Source organism: Sciurus vulgaris (assembly GCF_902686455.1).
Source record: "Sciurus vulgaris genome assembly, chromosome: 13".
In the NCBI taxonomy this organism is placed as follows: Eukaryota; Metazoa; Chordata; class Mammalia; order Rodentia; family Sciuridae; genus Sciurus; species Sciurus vulgaris.
The window spans coordinates 19,961,995-19,979,869 of NC_136474.1; the positions used below are offsets into that span (position 1 = coordinate 19,961,995).

At 33.7% G+C, this 17,875-nt stretch overlaps 1 long non-coding RNA gene across 1 annotated transcript in view; it reads left to right on the top strand.

Moving 5' to 3' along the window:
• Positions 1-14,788, top strand: part of LOC306643258 — a 193,018-nt gene extending 178,230 nt beyond the window's left edge. Inside the window, exons 2-3 of the long non-coding RNA XR_013758868.1 lie at positions 11,538-11,642; positions 13,283-14,788. This is a non-coding gene — a long non-coding RNA (uncharacterized lncRNA). The remainder of the gene's footprint in view (positions 1-11,537; positions 11,643-13,282) is intronic.
• Positions 14,789-17,875: the final 3,087 nt, after the last annotated feature.

Here is a 17,875-nt window from a genome sequence, read left to right on the forward strand (position 1 = left end):
CTAGCTGATTCTCGGTCCAGATATCAGCCCTGTTACCCAAGAGGATCTTTACCTAAGGAACATAACACCTTGTATACAACAAGCTGGCTTGTTGTATCTCTATCAGTTCTGAATTTAAGCTTGGTAAATTGAAGCTCTTTATGGAAATCCTCAGCCTCCCACTGTGGAAAGTCGACATTCCCTGGCTCCTGAGGGGCTCTGTTTAGTGGGGTGTGTTGGCTGCACCTCAGGGCCAGTGCTGGAATGCAAGGGGATATACTCATGTGACCTTTTTCTTTGGCTGATGAGGACCAGTTGAACATAGGGTTTTGAAAGAGACACAAACCAGTAAAGAACTGCAATGGCCTGGCCCTTGGGAATTCCCAAAACTTTGCCAACCGAAGCCTTTCGCAGGCAAAGGAAGCCAGCCCACCCACTGCAACTGCTAAAATGTATACAGGAAGCTCAGCTGTGTGCAGACAGATGCTTTCCATGCCTTTCAAAGGAGCTCTGGTGGCTCCCAGCCAAGCCAGTCTGGGGCACCATGTGCTGAGTATCACTTGCCAGGCTGCCTGGCCGGCTGTCCTGGAGGGTGCAGAAGCCAGTTTAACTACATGGGAATTCACATCATATGTTTAATGAGGTGGAATCAGTGCTCTTAAAGTGCATTACACACTCCTGTGGGGGATGGGCCTCAGTTCTCAGTGCTGCTTTGACAGTGGTGGCCTCAATTTGAATCATGTGACATGGTCCAATTACTTTTTCAACTGAAATTAGTGTTGGAATAGTGAGTGGCATTTCTGATGCACTGAACCGGTAAAATTTAGGAGGATCTAGTCCATCTGGGGGCTCTGAGGAGGTGGTGGGCCTTCCCAGCACTGCAAGCCCTGTCTGTCCTTGCTTGCTTGGGATGGTCTAGCCTGGGGTGTGGAGCAGGGAGGTTGGAATCTGGCCTGCTCCCCTGCAGCAGGATCATACCCAGCTGCAGATACATCCTGGCTGGGTGATGTCTACAAAAGATTTCCACTCAGCCATGGTTTCCACCTCTGGGAAATGGGTCTATACCAGTGTCAAAGTGTTGGGCTTGCTGTGAGCCAGGCTTGTGGTGCTAAGATGATTTGCTTTTTGTGTTGTACTTGGTAAATATTGTCAACTCCTACATTTATTCTTGTCATCTCTCCTGTATTTCCACTTAAAATCTGTGCCTGGGTTTTCTCATCTGGAAAATGGGGAGAATACCACCCATTACACTGGGTGGTAGTATAAAGTGAGTGACCTTCATTATGGTTGGGTCTTGGAATGTCCCCCAGGAGCTCATGGGTTGAAAGCTTTGCCCCGGGGCAGCAATGTCCAGGCTTTGGGGAAGGGAGAGGACCAGGAGGGTTTTGACATCCTGGATGAATCCACTGGATGGATTAATGATTTGACTGGATGACTAGGGGGTAGGAATTTTCTGGAGAAAGTGGGTCACTGGGTGATGCTCTTGAGGGTTTCATCGTCCTGGCTCCTTCCTCTCTCTGTCTGCTTGCCAGCTGCCATGAGCTGGCAACTTTCTTTGCCACAACCTTTCACCCATGATCTTCCTCATCTATTCTCTGAAGCAATGGAAACAGCTGTGAGCCAAAATAAATCTTTCCTTCTTCATTTTGTTCATGTCAGCTATTTTTGTCTTAGTGGAGAAGCACTGAATAACATAATATAGTTGAAGACGGGGTGTAAACCACTTTCCTTCTTTCTCAGACTAACTTTAGGGTTGTGGCAGGGCCCACCAGTCCCTCTCTGTGCCTCAGCTTCCTTGTCTGGAATAAGATCAGCAAGAGCACCCACTGAGGTCTCTTGGTCAAGGTTGACTGGAGGGGAGTTCCCAGGGTGACTGCCAGTCTGGTGACTTCACAGTGCCACCAAGTGGCCACTTCAGATCACCATGGGGCAGGCTTCAGTCCAGGGTTAGGGACGAAGGTGTACCTGACCTCTCCAACACTGCTGGAGTTTCCAATTGTGGAAGTGTCTTCTAGGTCAGGCCTTGTGTGCTGCACGTGGTCAGCACCAGCTGTACACTGGAGAAAGGACAGCCTCTTCAACAAATGGTGGTGGGAGGACTCTACATCTTTGTTGGCAATTGGTACGATTAGTTTCTTTGTTGTTGTTGTTTTCTGTTTTTACTTTAGCCTTTCTAATGTCTACAGATACCTAATTGCTGTTGAATTTTGCAATATTCAAAATGCAAATGAGATTGAGTATAATTTCCTATACTTATGACATGGCCCTTTTTGTTAGGTGTCTATTCCAAATGTGTACCTTTTTTAAAATTGATTTCTAAATGTTTGACTTTGAAAAAGTTATTTACATAGTTGTAGAAACTATTCTCTTTTCAATTAATTGATTTTATCACATATCAGTTTTCCTTTCTGTGATTCTCTTTCCAAGATCTCTATTCTACTCCAAAGATCCATGTGTTTGTTATTTGACTGAGATCATTCTCTATTTAGCTCTATATAGCTTAATAGCAAGTCTCCAAATAGGGCAAAAACCCAACTTTACTTTTTATTTCAGTATTATATTGGTTAAAGTAGAATGTTTGCCATTCCATATAGACTTTTAGAATTAATTTCTCAGTATCTAAAGAATATTATGCTGAGATTTTGTTTGAGAATCCATTGACTCTATGGATCAAGTTGGCAAAAACTGACATCTTAGCATTACTGAATCTTCCAATCCATGATCATATATTCTCTCTCCAGATCTTTGTGGTTTTCTGCTTTATCTTTATATATATATATATATATATATATATATATATATATATATATGTGTGTGTGTGTGTGTGTGTGTATATACACATATACACACACACACACACACACACACATTTTTACTCAGGTGCACCATTCATCTCTTTGGTGTTAGTATGAATGATATCATTTTATTTCAAATGATGTTCATTAGTAGTATCTATGAAAATGATGACTTTTGTATTTAAACTTTTTTCTTGAAATCTTTCTATGATTTCTAATTGGTTCCAATGTTTTACTATGTTATTTGTATTTTCATCATAATTGTCATTTACAATTTTAAACAGGTTTCATTTTTTTCTTCTATTTGTGTTTTTTCCTTTCTGTGTTTTGTCTTACTAAGTAGTTGTGACTTTCAGTACAATTTTCAGTAACAGTAGGAGAGGGACATCCTCTCATTTTGGAATCTTAGAAATAATTTGTCCAGTTTCTCACTATTTGCTATGACTTGAGTTGTAGATATTCCCCTTTTATTGCTAGCAACCTGAGAAATTTTAGCATTAATTAGGGCTACATTTGGTAAAATAATTTTTAAAAACTCTATTGATGCAAGCATGTGATTTTTTCTTTAACCTCTTAATAAGGTGAAATCCCTAAATTATTTTATTTGTTCTTTTTAGTTATACATTAAAGGAGAGTCTATTTTGACATATTTCTGCAAACATGAAACCTCATTTTTTTTTAATGTTGAACCAGTCAGGGATATATGGCATAATTCCTGGCATAATTCATTTAATATATTATTGAATTTTATTTAGTAATTTCTGTTTCTTTTATTGGCATCTAAATTCTTGAGAGATGTTGATTTAACTTTTTTTTTCTTGTAATATCTGTCTACTTTTGGTGTTGACGTTATGCTGGCAGCATACAGGTAGAAAATATTCCTACTTTTACACTCTAGAAGAGATTGTAGATAATTGGTATCATTTCTCCCTTAAATAACTGGAACATTAACTGAAACATTTAACCAGTAAATTGGGCTTGGCACTTTCTGTTTGAATGTACTTTGTGTTTTAGAAATTTTCTTATTGTTCAGTGTTGAGATAGCAACACTTTTTCTTTCATTATTGGTTTTCATAATGTTAAGTCAACACTTTTTAAAAGTCTATAATTTATTAATTTCAAAGAACTTTTGGACTCACTACTTTTAGTCACTTTTATTCCTATTGCTTACTTCACTTTTTTCTGTTTCTATTTTTTAACTTCTTTTTATTTGCTGTGAGGTTATCTGCTCTTCTTTTTATGTTTTCTTAAGGTAGAAAGTTAGATTTCTGATTTGAGATTAATTTTCTTTATTTTTCCTTCTATACATTTATTGCTTTTGTAAAATTAATGTTCTATAAGTATATATACAGGTAGAATTCACTATGGTATAGTATATATATAGATGTAGATATAGATATAGATTAATTTGTTCAAATTTATTCCACAGTACCTCCCTTTTCATCTCCCACCTCCTTCCCACTTTATCCTCTTCAGCTATTGTATTTTCATGGGATTCCCACAATACTATTTCCTAATTTTTCTTGAGCTTCTGCATGTAACAGAACATTTTTAACCTTTGATTTTCTGACTTTGATTTCCTTGACTCAACATCATGTTCAGTTGTAGTTATTTACCAGCAAATACCATAATTTCTTTTTTCTTTATGGTTGAGTAAAACCCCATTGTACATTTATGCCACATTTTTGTTATCCATTTGTCTGTCAGCAGGCATCTGGGCTGGTCCAGTAACTTGACTATTGTGAATTCTGCTGCTACAACATTAATACGCCTGTGTCACTATAATATTCTGATTTCAGGTCCTTTGAATGAATACCTTGAGGTAGGATATCTGGATCATACAGTGGTTCTATCACATGGATTAAAAGGATTTTAAGAATATAAATCATTAGGAGAGAAATAATTGGTTTATTAAGGCAAAAGAAAAATAGGAATATTTTTGATAGGATAGACTTATAAAAAGTAATAAATCAGAGATTTATAAAAGTGAGAGGAGAGACAGTGGAAGAGAGGTAGCACACAAAGGCCCTAGTAAGGGAGAAAGTGGAGAAGACAAAAGAGAATGAGATATTTTGCTATTAGAGAGCAAACGGAGTAAGAGTAATGAAATAATCAAACAAGTAGCGCAAAACAATCCCAAACGCCAAACAAGAAAACAAAAATAAAAACAATAAGAACTCCAAGCAAACACTACCTCTTACAAAAATGAAAACAAATGGCAAGGCATATTAATGAAAGGAAAAGAAAGGATAAAACAGTAAACATGTATGTATATGTATAAACATGAATTAATCATCAAATATTATTAAACAACAAAAAATTTAAAAAGAAAAAATGATTGATAGAAAACAGAAGAGAAAACTATGTTTTTTCTACTGAGGTGGCAAAAGTTGTGAATATTTACATCCTCTCTCAGAATGTTCTTCTGTCCATCACTTCTTGAGCTACTGGCCTCTAAGAACAAGGGCTGGGTGTTATTAAACCTATCCTTCTTTTGTGATTTTTGCAAATATGATTGCTGGAGTGGTTTGGAAGGTAGTTGACTGAATTGGCTCTTAGTTTGTCTGCTTGCCAGCACAGAGGAATTGGAATTGAAAGTACCTTCTACTGGGACTTTGTCTGTACATCTTAGATCTTGGCTTTTTCTAGTTGAAAGTGGTACAGAGATGTATTTGGGAAGTTATGGAAGCTGGGATTGAGCCCTAAGTGGAACTTTGAACCTTTGTTTTGGGTATCTACTCCAGAATGATTAAACCTTTGTACTCATATGGCAGAGTAGATACCAATCTTTTCTGGGAATCTGGATTTTTTGCATCTCTGCAGAGTTCTCTTCATAGGGGATTAAATGACTACTCTCACTGGAAGATGTATGGCAGATTTCCCATACCACCCCCCTTCACAGATGGACTTCCAAGTCTGCATCCCCAAATGTAATCACACCCACTTGTTCAATTTCCTTGATTCAGCTGTTTGTACCACAGAACTCAAAGGGAGAGTAAGTTGTACTCTCCTGACCCCAGTGTAATCACACTTGCCTGTTCAATTTAACCAGATCCTTCTCAGCCGGTCATTTATGCCCCCTCCAAATGGAAAGCAGGTGGCATTTGCCTATGGCCAATGAAATCATGCCCACCTGTTCCACTTACTCAATTTCTTTCAGTTTGTAGTTTGCAACAGAGAGTTCAAAGACAGAGAAGGTTGAACTCTCTTGATCCCAATGTAATCATGCCTGCCCATGCTTTTCAGCTGGTTGTTCATTCTACAGAGCTCAAAGCGGGAACAGCTTGCTCTTGCCTCCATTTCTCTGTTTCAATCACCTCCGATCCACTATTCTTGTTTGAAAATCATGATTTGTCAGGTACACTTTAGGTTATACAGTAAGCATAAGTGTAAATATTTGCTAGAAACTCTGTTTCCTGTAGGAACAAAGTTTAGTATAGTATAAACTCCTTGGATCTCCACCTCAGTTCTTTCCTTACAAGTTGAGAACACAGAGTGCATTTCCAACATTAGTTTGCTCTATAGTCTTTGTAGCAAGGTAGGTACAGACTGTCTTCTACAGGTGCTTATGTGCCCAAAGAGTCTGCTCTTTCCCTTTGTGTTGCTCCTCTCTTTGTGGTCACATAGCATAACTACTAATGCTGGGCTCAGGTGTATTTCCCTTTATCCTCCATTCACAGCACCAGATTTATAATTATAATTTATAATGATTTATAATTACTTTCTTCAGATACCCATCCAGTATGCTCATCATTTCAATTCTGAATGGCAGAGCAAGTGGGAAGTACATCCTTTCTTTACTCCACCATATTAGAGTCCCCTACTACCTCAAGTTTTATTTTGAACAGAGGCATTTACAAATACAAATTTTTCTTTAAGCATACCATTTGTTATGTCTACTAATGTTTGATATATCAATGATTATTTTAAATATTTTTTCATGAATTTGACTATTTAGGATTATGTATCTTAATCTGCAAATATTCATGGATTTCCCAAATTTTAACATTTGTTGATTTTTTAATATTACTAATTCAAGCAAAAGAGCTTATCTGTCATGATTTTAAACATTTTTAATTCATGGACACATATTTTATGGCCTAACAAATGCTGTCTAGGAAATACTACATGTTTATAAAGAATGTATATTTTGCTATTCTTGGATGAATCATTTGTAGATATCTCTGAGAGCTGGTTGGTTTATTGGCATTTGTTTTTCAACTTTTTTATTTCCTTGTTGATATTTTGATACTCTTTCTATATATTGTTGAAGGTTACTGATATCTCTCACCATTGTTTTATTGTTATATTGCCTATTTCTCTGCTCGATTTTGTTATTTTTGTTTCATGGGTTATTTATTTATTTATTTATTGAGTTCCCATGGGCTTTTATTGAGAAAAATTAGCAAAAATCAAGATTTAACCAACCATCCTTTTGAACCTTATAAACTCAATTGAGACTGTGGTCCATATATGTGTACATACAACATAACACACCCCGTCAAAAACAAAGTCCCACTAGAACACTTGCCAATTAACAGAAAGCCAATTTTCCCTTTCCCCAAATGTTTTCAAATTTGAGTTTCCACCATTCACTTCTCAGCAGAACTGGTCTCTCATGGCTAGGGACATTGGAATTTTCTCCCATTTTTACCAAGAAAAATATTTTTTCAAGTTTATTTTGCTTAAAAAAAAAAAAGGAAAGAGAAAAAAGAGTAGCCTGTATATTAATGACCCAGCCCTACCCACACCCTTTCCCTGTCCAACATTGTCTACTAGAGAATTTAAATACACTTCTACTGGATGCTTTTTCTGCATCTATTGAAATAATCATGTGATTCTTAACTTTTAGTCTGTTGATATGGTGAATGACATTTATTGATTTCCAGATATTGAACCAACCTTGCATCCCTGGGATAAAACCCACTTGATCGTGGTGCACTATCTTTTAAATATATTTTTGTATGTGATTTGCTAAAATTTTGTTGAGAATTTTTGTGTCGATATTCATTAAGGATATTGGTCTGAAATTTTCTTTCCTCGATGTATCTCTGTCTAGTTTAGGTATCAGTGTGATATTGGCTTCATAGAATGAGTTTGGGAGGTTTCCCTCCTCTTCTATTTTATGGAATACTTTGAGAAGTATTGGAATGAGCTCTTCTTTAAAGGTTTTGTAGAACTTGGCTGAGAACCCATCTGGCCCCGGTCTTTTCTTTGTTGGTAGGCTTTTGATGACCTCTTCTATTTCATTGCTTGAAATTGATTTATTTAAGTTGTGTATGTCTTCCTCGTTCAGTTTAGGTAATTCATATGTCTCTAGAAACTTGTTGATGTCTTCGAGGTTTTCTGTTTTGTTGGAGTATAGATCTTCAAAATAGCTTCTAATTATGTTTTGTATTTCACTTGTGTCTGTTGTGATATTTCCTTGTTCATTCCGAATTTTACTAATTTGAGTTTTCTCCCTCTTTCTCTTTGTTAGTGTGGCTAAGGGTTCATCAATTTTGTTTGTTTTTTCAAAGAACCAACAATTTATTTTGTTAATTTTTCCAATTGTTTCTTTTGTTTCAATTTCATTGATTTTGGCAGTGATTTTAACTATTTCCTGTCTTCTACTTCTTTTGTTGTTGTTCTGCTCTTCTTTTTCTAGGGCTTTGAGCTGTAGTGTTAAGTCGTTTATTTGTTGATTTCTACTTCTTTTGTTGAATGCACCCCATGAAATAAATCTTCCTCTCAGTACTGCTTTCATAGTGTCCCAGAGATTTTGATATGATGTGTCTTTGTTCTCATTTACTTCTAAGAATTTTTTAATTTCCCTCCTGATGACCTGTTATCCATTCATCGTATAATAGTGTATTATTTAATCTCCAAGTATTGGAGAAGTTTCTGTTTTTTATTCTGTCATTTATTTCTAATTTCAGTCCATTATGATCTGATAGAGTACAAGGTAGTATCTCTATCTTCTTGTATTTGCTAATGGTAGCTTTGTGGCATAAAACATGGTCTATTTTAGAGAAGGATCCATGTGCTGCTGAGAAGAAAGTGTATTCGTTCTTTGTTGGATGATATATTCTATATAAGTCGGTTAAGTCTAAATTGTTGATTGTGTTATTGAGATCTATGGTTTCTTTATTCAATGTTTGTTTGGACGATCTATCCAGTGGTGAGAGAGGTGTGTTAAAATCACCTAGTATTATTGTGTTGTGGTCTATTTGATTTCTGGAATTGAGAAGGATTTGTTTGACGTACATGGATGAACCAATGTTCGGGGCATAGATATTTATGATTGTTATGTCTTGCTGATTTATGCTTCCCTTAAGCAGTATGTAATGTCCTTCTTTATGCCTTCTGACTAGTTGTGGCTTGAAGTCCACATTATCTGAAATGAGGATGGATACTCCAGCTTTTTTGCTGTGTCCGTGTGCATGGTATGTTTTTTCCCATCCTTTCACTTCTATTGGAATCTGTCAGCTATGAAACAGCAGAGTCCAGATGCCAGGCTAGCTCCCCTGACGTCATGAACTTTGTACACTTACCCTAAAGATGAGTTTGTAGATCAGAAAGAATAGCATTTCTCTTGGAGTTTAAATAATACAATAACCTATCTTTATGAACATAAAGATACACAAGTTCACCAAAGTCCACATTAAGTTCACCAAAAAACTGACTTAAGGTTCCCAAAAGGCCAATAATTTTTTGGATTTGTTTCATGTATTTTAAGGCTTTGTTGCTATATGCATATGTATTTATATTTGTTATGTCTCTCAATAGTTTTTATTATTAAAGTACCCATATTGCCAGATACAGTGGTACACACCTATAATCCCAGAAGCTCAGGAGGCTGAATCAGGAGGATCATGAGTTCAAAGCCAACCTCAGCAAAAGCTAAGCAACTCACTGAGACCCTGTTGCTAAATAAAAAAACAAAAAAGGACTGGAGATGTGACTCAGTAGTTGAGTGTCCCTGAGTTCAATCCCAAATTAAAAAAAAAAAAAAAAAAAGACAACAACAACGAAAAAATGTCATCTTTCTTGTTACTAACCTTTATTTATCTTACTCTCTATTTTGTTTCTATTTATTTGGCTCATTACTATTACTGTTTGCATGACATATCTTTTTCCATATTTTAAATTTTAACCTACTTTATCTTTGAGTTTAAAGTGTATTGCCTTTAAAAGGCATAGAGTTTTATCATGTTGCTTAGTCTATTCTTATAGGTTGTGCTTTTAGCTGGAATTTTTAACTTCATTATTTTATTTAATTATATATGTGCATACATGTGCATATGCGTATCTATATACACATGTACATTACGTACTAATCTACATACATTGTAAATTTTACTATTTAAATCATTTGAAGTGTATGTTCCAGTGACAGTACAATCAAAATGTTAAATTATCTTAACTACCTCATTCCAGAACCTTTCTATCTCCAGACAAGAAATTCCCAAACTTACTAACCAGTTATCCATTATTCCTATAGTTCCTGGCTACTACTAGTTTGCTTCAAGTCCCTCTGGATTTGCCTATTCTGAAATTTTCAGATAAATATTCTTATAATATGTGGTCTTTTACTTCGTCAGGCTTTTATCATTTTAACATGTTTTTAAAGTTCATCTATACTGTAACAATTACCAGTATATAATTCCTCTTTGTGACTGAACAGTTTTTCACTTTATAGATATATCGCATGTATTTATCAGTTCATGAGGTGATGGACTTGAAGTTGCGTCTTTTCTTCATTTGCTATGAATATTGCTCATACGGATGTTCATGTATAAAATTTATGTTTAAAATTGGTTGTCAGATCTTTGGGGTATAATTATGTATATGATTGCTGGATCATGTTGCAGTTCAGTTTAACTTGTTGAGGAATGTCTAAATTGTTTTATTTATTGAATGTACTATTTAACATTCCCAACAACAATATATGTAGGCTGTAATTATTCTACATTCTCATTAACAAATGTTACTTTCCTTTTATTTTTAAAACCATAGCCATCATAGTAAATAGATAATGATATCTTATTGTGGCTTTATCCATGTAATTAATAATAAGGGAATACTTATGTCTATAATTTTATTACTTATTTTGATATGCATTACATATTTTTATCACCCTACTATTCCTTTTCTTTTGTGTTAAATGAATATTTTCTAGTATGGTACTTTAATTCCCATTTGTTTCCTTTTCTATATCTTTTACACTTAATTTCTTAATGGTTGACATGGGGATTACAACTAAGATCATAAGCTAAACCATTTAATTAATTAATTAATACTAACAATTTCAAAAGTATGCAAATGCATTGCTATCATGTAGTTATCCCCTTCCCCCTTTCCTTGGTGACATTATACTTTTTTTAAACTACATCATGTTATATAATACACTCAAAATCAAAGAATTGTTATTGCTTTATGCAGCTATTGAAAAATCAGTATTAGAAAAAATTACAAATAAATACACACTTACAATGCCTCTTACATTTAATTATGTAGGTACTGCCAGGGATCTTTATTTTCCTCAGTAGATTTGAGTTATTAACTATGTCTTTTCATTTAAAACTGAAGGACAAATTTCAGTACTTCTTGTGAAATATGTTTTCTAGCAATTATTTCTCATTTAAAGTTTATCTAAAGAATGTCTTAATCCATGTTCATTTTTGCTTATATTTTATGGAATTTCAGTTGACATTCTTTAATTTAAAAAGTTTTAATTATGTTTTCACTAACTTCCTTTTCTTGTTTTCTTTTATTCCAAAGTGCAAAGATTGAGCCCAGAGACTCACTCATGATGGGCAAGTTCAGTACCAAGATGTAAATCTAGCCCCTCCTCTCCCATTAACTTCTACAACTGCAAAATCACTGGTAGGAATTTCATTGTTGGTTTTACTGAGTGTCCCTTGAACATGATTAGTTGTTTCTTTCTGCTTATATATTATCTTTCTTTTTTTGGCTTTGAAGACTTTGGCACTGATGATTCTAAGCATGTGCCTCTGAGTTTATTTTATTTTAAGTATGCTGAGTTTCTTGGATAAGTAGATTAATGTTTTGCATCAATGTGAAAAAATCTGATCACTATGTCTTTAATTTTTTTTATTCACTGCTCTTGATCTTCTCCATGACTCTGCTTTATGTTAGCATTCTTGATGACTCTTCATATGTATCTGTTAACAACTTCTTTCTTTCTTTTTTTTTTTTTCTTTTGAACTGGGTAATCTCAGACCTTTCTTCAAGATCTTTGATAAAATTGCCAATTTTAATATGCTTTCGATTTCCTATAGTGAAATTTTCATTTTAAGCATCATACTTCTTAAATGATCAGTTGCTCTTTGTTTATTTTTGTTCCTTCTATGTCATTATCCAAACTCTATTTCATGATATTTCATTTTCACACTTTCCATCAGTTCTCTGGATATGGTTTCCTTTCGTTTTGAACATATTTATTGTAAGGGGTAATTAAAAGTTTTGTTTAGAAAATCTAATATCTGGCTTTCTCAAAAGACTGCCTATTCATGGCTATTTTCCTCTTTCATCAGCATACTTAATAATTTTGTTGGTTACATGTTGAAAACTGTACATCAAAATAAAAACATATGGCAATTCTAGAATTTGGTTTTCTTACTCTGGTGCTACATTTGCTACTGTTGCTGTCTCTGTTCTGGTATTTTGAGAGTTGTGAAAATTTGATTCTGACAATTTTTTTGCAGTGTTTTCTATTGCTTTTAAAGGAATAAATTTTTGAGGCTTTTTATTCTGCCATTCCAGAATTTGTTCCTGCTAAATTTTGTTTCTTTGTTTTAGTTTGCTTTTCTTGCTTATGTTAACAGCATTCTCTATTACTTGAATATAGTAAAGCAAACACTGTTGGATAGGAATGATTAGTTCAATATAATTTGATTCATTCTGTTACTGGTGCTGAGGATTGAACCCAGGGCTTTGTGCATACAAGGCAAGCACTCTACCAGCTTATATCCCCAGCCCTCTGTTACTCATTTTTGTGCTACATATATTTTCAACTTCTTGATAGTTCCCTTATTTTAATTTTCAGATATTATGAAATAGAGTTTGGATAATGAAATCTATTTTCATTTAAGGTCACAATTTCTGCTCAAAGTAACTTTTAAAAATGAGAATATTATTTTTCAATTATAAAATACACATATTTTTAGTATTCAGTCCTAAGAATGAGCCAGTATTTGTTGGTTCTTTTATTTCAGGTCAAACACCTCTATTCTTCTATTAGACTAAAAGAACCTTGCATGTTTGCTCTATATTTATATTTACCTAATGCAATTTTGTTGTATCCCTTCATATAAAAAAGTAATTGTATGAGTAAAAGATCTTGACTGCTACTTTATTTTTGTGAACTCACTTAATGATGCTGTGCATTAATATTTGTTGCTTAACTTTGGTAATTTAAAAATTTTGAAAACTAATAAGTAATAGCTATTATTTTTGAGTTCTTACTATAAGAACCCGATACGTTATCCCATTACATTGTTTAGACCCTAGCATTTTTTACTGGAAGTAAGGATCATTGCAGAGAAGATTAGAAAATGGAGACTGACAGAGATTTAACTTTTGATGTCAACACAGTTGGTACGTGTGGAAGGTAAGATTTACTCCTGATCCTCTCTGACTTCAATGCCTATACTTTAATAAGTATCATTTACTGCCCTTCTGGGATTAATGATTTGCACATTCCAAAGGAGAATGTTTGTAGGAAAAATTACAATTGATTCTTGCTCCTTTTTACATTTTTTAAATCCATACTTAAGTGTTAGAATAATGTCATATAAAGAAATATGAAGATGAATTAGAAAACCCCTAGTTCATTCTCACATTAATGTCTAACTATGACAGGGTTGTGAACAATGAATGCCATTGTAGTTATTTCAGAAAAGTAGCTTCCCCCTTAAGCATATATCACTGGAAGCCAGTGCATTCTTTCATTCAAATTGTGTAGAATTGTCACATTTTCAAGAGGATTACAAGTGTGTGTTTTCTAAATTTTTATCCCTAAGAGTCATATTACTGGGTAGGATTTATAAAGGAATCAGCAGTCATCATTTGTGATTGTGCTGATTAATTTTGAATATGCTGCAATAACATTGCTGGATACTTAAGGGTTAGGCTCCACATGAAGCATTATTAAGATTTCTTAACTCTGTTGGTGGCTTTCAAAACCCAAGAGTGTTTTTATGCATCTATCTTTGTCTCTTTCTCTCTCTATATATAACATTATTATGAATTCAGTTATTACAGCATTCAGAACTTTTCACAGAATTCAAACATAAATATATAATTTTAAACTTAAAATCACTAACTCTCATTCAGATGTCTATCTAAGCATTACATTTAAAGCATAGGTTGAAATATGTTTCTTCCATTAAGTTTTTAAAAATCGTTGACTTGTGTATTCTACATCTCCACAACATATATAGTTTGAGTCACAAATGTTTACCTAATACCACCTTGGTTCCTATAAACATCCACTATCAAGGAAGGGAGAAAAGCTGTTTAAAATATGAAGTAGGTGTATAATCTACAACAAGGTTTCAAGTCTAATCAGTATCATTCATGGTATTATACTAATAATATTCTGATATTTTAATATGCTGCCTGAGGTTCACTAAAAATTTTAATACTTCTTAAGTGCTTTTTCAGTAATAATCCTTCAAGCTCAGAGGAAACTATGACAAATGTAACTACATTCATCTCGAAGACCAAGAGATCAAAGCATAGATACCAAGATATGAAAATATGTTTCATTCTTAGTAATGTAATCTGGGTCACAATTTTTTTTAGAGCTTTTTTCTTTTGTTACATGATAGTAGAATGTACTTGACATGTTATATATACACAGAGTATAATGTATTCTAATTAGGATCCAGTTCTTGTGGTTGAACATAATGTGGTGGGTCATAAATTTTCAACTATTCCCTTCTTACATAATATATTTTATATATATATAATATATATATACATAAATGTATATGTATACATGTATATAAACATATATACATACATACATATATACACACAAATGAATATACCTACATGGTTATTTTAATTATATATATATAAATTATGAACAAACCAGAAAATTCATGCACACTTCCAATCATATTTAAACCTGCTATTATACTTAATAGCTAATATATTTAAACTCATATTCATGTTTAGAATAGACAGATTTAGGATACCAGAAAAAAGGTGAAATAAGTTGATTGCTAAGACAGAAGCAAATGGGTTGGCTCTGACATCTCTAAATTGTTTTAAAAAGCTGTAGCAAAGCACATGAAAGCTTTGTAAGCAGAACTTCTAAATCGGTACTGGGAAGAAGGACATTTGAAATGAGAGATTTAAAGGAGCCAAGAATCTTGAAGTAGGTTCTACTGTATTCCAACAGGCAATCATAGGGACAAATAAGTCTATGAAACCCTGCAATTTGAGGACCTTTTCCAATGGAAGGTCATTATTAGTCCTATAAAAAGAGTTATGGTAATATCTATAGGCAAAACACTATCTCCCATGTCTTGATAACATGCTTGATAAATGCTATTTGTTGATTCATACAGTAGAATGTAAACATGATGGAACATTGCTAATCAGAGTTTACCTTAATAAAAGTAGTGTAAAATGTGTCTCCTTCAATTGCCCTAATGATGTGCTATAGTTCATTGTTTTGGATTATTATTAAAATAAAATGATATTATGTTAGAAAATAAACTGATGAAACAATTCAACCTTTGGAAAGGAACAGAGAGAGTTATAAGTTGATGTATGCAAACACTTATATACGATACATATATATATATATATATATATATATATATATACAAACACAACATGCATGAAACATATATTTGAGTTTCAACACAAATTCTTTCTGTAGAGAAAAGTGACTGTACTGTCAAGGCCATATTTACTGTGAAACAGTGAAGCAAACATAACTAAATATTTGAGTCATCTAATTATCTTTGTTTTGAACCTATTTTGTAGAAAACAATTTTTTGGTTATGAATGGTTTTATAACTAGATTTCTCTACAGAAAAAAAAAGTAAATTTGGCACTTGTTTCACATATTCTATTTTCTAAGACATTTCCTGATTGTTTTAAATCAACATGTCTATCATACTGATATCAACCCCAGCCTCCAGGGTACTCTAATGTGAAGTATATTAACCTCAAGGACTCCAGAAATCCTTGAGCATTAACAAAAGAACTACTTGAATTTCAAAGTTGATAGACACAATGTTCTAAATCTCTAGTGGATGTCACAATCATCTCTATCTCTCTCCTTTTACTGATTCCCAAAATAGTGGTTTTCTCCTGTTTATTAAAGGAGCGACAGCACACAAATCTTATGGATGACCCATTTTTATTTCAGACAAATAAGATAAAGAATGATGGCAAAATTGAATGCTACAAAACTTCAGATAAAACATGCTTTATTTTTGTCAAATTGCAAAGCATGGACCTTATAGCTGACTAATGAGAAATTTTATCATTGCATTTTAACTCATAAGGAAATGGATGTGTACCATGAAGGCTTGTTTTGGAGAAGGTCTGTAGTTTCCTACAATTACACAAAGTAATTCTAGAAATCATTAGATCATAAAACAGATGAAACAGCAAAAGTGGGATGAGCAAAGATTTTTATGAAAACAGTATATACAGAAGAACAACAACTCTGGGGATCTTCTTTAAAAATGTAGTGAGCGATATTGTCACTATTCTTAGGAGTATTAAGGATTCTTAGATACTATTTTTAGGAAAAATTCATATTCTAAGGAAGATCCTCACATTCTTAAATGTTATTACTTGAACCAAGTCTCTGGCTCATTACTTTCTAATTTTTCGTATGAAAGAGAAAAATAAAATCATAAATTTAAAAAATAATTTAAAAAACATGAAAAACAAGAAAAGTCTTGCTTGCCTATAAGATAGAGGCTAACCTAAAAAAATTGATGAGAGAAAGAACAAGGAGTTCCCATCAATATGAGGAAATTTTAATTACAAAGGGTGATACATAAGGATGATAATGAAAGTGCGATCAGGTAGGACTTGTTCCTTGTGGGGCAAATTTGTAGCAACTGGAGTCCATGGTATTGGGAAGAGATTTTGAAGCATCCTCATGAAACATATTCCAGTCAAGAAAGCAGATAATTCATGATTATAGAAAGGTCTCCAAGATGGTCCCCTGCATGCAACTCAAAGTAACCCTTACCACTAAGAAAACATTTCTGAGAATTTCAATTCAGTAATTCACATTACTCATATATGTAAGTAGAGATTTTGTCCCAGCTGTGATAATTATGAAGACATTCAATCACCAAGAACACAATTAGCTTGCTCACTGTCAGAATCATTGAGCTTTATTTCCTATCTTAGTGTGAGAATATGGTATGCACCATAAAGGGTGGGATTACTATTTAAAAGGTTGAGATATAGACCTCCAACTACACCTCCAGTTCTGTGTATGTGCATGTGTGTGTGTGTGTGTTTGTACCTTTCTGTGCCTATAAAATTATCCTAGGGAATTTTGTTTATAGAGAGAGTCTCTTAAGATTAAGCTATTGTTGCTATTACTGGAGCAATTATCTCAAGTTTCTAAAATGTCTTTAATTTAAACTGGTTAGTTTTCTTGATAATGCAATTCTGATAATACAAGATTACTTGCCATCTCTTTTTCTCTAAAATTTTATATAATTGTACATTTACTTTTTATTTCTTCTATGTTCTCTGTGTATTCACAAAGGTACAAAAACCATTTCTTTGTAGCAATCTTAGTTCATACAAAAAGTTTGGACATCTTTGTTTAATTTATAATCTTTTGCCTACTTTTATATTGGCAGCTAAATGCCCCTTCTCCATTTCTTTTCAGCCCTATTGCTCTTTCACAGAGGATAGTGCCTTAACAGAGGATAAAATATCTTCCTTTTCTTTCTTTTTTTTTTTTTTTTTTGATCGATTGGCTGACTATGTTGACAAGATAATGATTGGTTACATGATGAAGAAAACATACAATACAAAATACAGAAAAAAGTTGGTTCCATCCTCTCCCACACCCCCTGTTACCCACCCACCCCCAA